At 34.1% G+C, this 2,006-nt stretch overlaps 1 non-coding gene across 1 annotated transcript; it reads left to right on the forward strand.

The window, feature by feature from the left end:
- The first annotated feature begins 361 nt into the window (after window positions 1-361).
- LOC145626031 (small nucleolar RNA R71) lies at window positions 362-468 on the forward strand. The gene has a single exon (XR_014110914.1). It is a non-coding gene; the product is annotated as a small nucleolar RNA R71 (small nucleolar RNA).
- Window positions 469-2,006: the final 1,538 nt, after the last annotated feature.

The raw sequence follows: 2,006 nt of genomic DNA on the forward strand, positions 1-2,006 counted from the left end.
TTCCTGCAATCTTGTTCCCAATGACCTAAAAATTCCACAATTTTCACAGAAAGCCTCATTAGCATTATTATTAATTGCAGAAACATTAGCTATATTATTAGTGCTAAGATTATCTAATTTCTAGCAGATAGAGGTTAATTGAGCTTGCAAAAAGGATACAGAGTCAACACTATGCTTCCCCTTGTTAGCAAAGCCTCTGGGATTCCCATATTGGGAATTATGTATCGCCATATCTTTAATAACCTGACCTGCATCATCAACATTAAGGTTCATAAACCTCCCAATAGCTGCAGAATCTAAGATTATTCTAGATGAATTTCCAATGCCGTTGTAAAAGGCTTGGATTAACTGCCATTGCGCCAAATTATGGTGGGGGCATTCTCTTTGTAGGTCCTTGAACCTCTCCCAAGCCTAATATAAAGTTTCATCGGCTTCTTGGGCAAAGTTCTGAATTGCACTCCGTAGTACGGCTGTTCTCCTGCAGGATAATACTTGTTATAAAAATTCAAAACAAGAGTTTCCCAGTCAGTTATACCAAGTGCAGTTCTATTTAAACCATTAAACCATAATTTGGCTTTTCTAGTTAAATAAAAAGGAAAGAGAATCTCCCTGATTTGGTCTTGTGTGACCCCAGCTTTCCTGATGGTATTACAGTATTGACAATAGTCTGCAATATGAAGATTTGGGTCTTCACCCTTAGCTCCACTAAATTGCTTCCTTTCTATCATCGTTATAAATTGGGGTTTAATCTCAAACTGTACCCCATCAAGAGCCGGAGTGGGAGTAAGGTGTGGAAAATCTGTAAGCTTTGGTTGTGAGTTATCAATAAGCTTCTTTGGAGCCGTCATCTCTGATTCTGGATCTGATGATACCTCTGAATCGCTAGAATCAGTTGGAGGATCTCGGTGATTATTATTATCACCAGAATCCGCCAAGAATTTGCTTGTAGAAATTCTTCTGTCTATGGAAGGATCGTTCGATCTCAGGATCGAAAGGGATGTACCCTGATCTGGAACACCTGGGCATAAAAAAAAAAAACTAAAAGCAAATATGAGACCTGTCTCAAAGAACTAACGTTCTCTGAGACAAAAAAAAAAAGGAAATAACCTAGACTACAAAAATAATCAGAAATAAAAATAAAACCGTTTCCCCGGCAACAGCGCCAAATTTTGACAGGCTATAGTCGTATCACCTAATCAAAAGTAATTCCTAAATCCTCTAACTAATGTAGATAGGGAAGTAGGGTCGAATTCATAGAGAAACGAGTCTTTCTATTCCTAATTAATTAAAATAATCTAGATTATAAAGTAACCAAAATATTATAATCGAAGGAAACTAAACTACGAAGATTAAGAATAAGGAGAAAGCAATATATAAATGGTCTAAGGTATAGGTTCATCAATAAATAGTATTCCAGGGTAAAACATAATAATCAATTATCAATGCATAACTTAATCAGATTATAAAGGGCTTTCGCTACGTAATACAATCACACAATTAATTTACCGGTATTAAATCTCATCTCTTGAATCTCGACTTAACCATTTATAAATTAACCTGCCTATTGAAACTAGACCTAAACATTAATTCTCATCTGTCGAATCTCGAATCAATATTGTCAAACTCATGCATAATAGATCTGCGCAAATCTAGTCACATAGCATTAAATCAATCAATAGGAAATTAATCTAGCATTGACAATTAACAACAATAAATTACCCCTTCATATTATTTATGGATCCCCATAAACCTTAGAAATAGAACTACTCACACATAATTAAATCTAAACAAATCAAAGTAATAAAACAAGACATGATCAAAGGAATAAAATAAATAACTAAGATTAAAAGAAGAGAAATCGGTACCAAATAAATCTGGAATTAAGAATAGAGTTAAGAACAAAGTATATGAGAGAAAAACTAATCTAAAAGCTAAGTAGAGAGAGACAATCTAAGAATGAATTAAGAAAGAGTAAAAGAAGGTCCTTAAAATTACGTACAAAAATC

This window comes from Chenopodium album, chromosome 3 (genome assembly GCF_948465745.1).
Source record: "Chenopodium album chromosome 3, dcCheAlbu1.1, whole genome shotgun sequence".
Lineage (NCBI taxonomy): Eukaryota > Viridiplantae > Streptophyta > Magnoliopsida > Caryophyllales > Amaranthaceae > Chenopodium > Chenopodium album.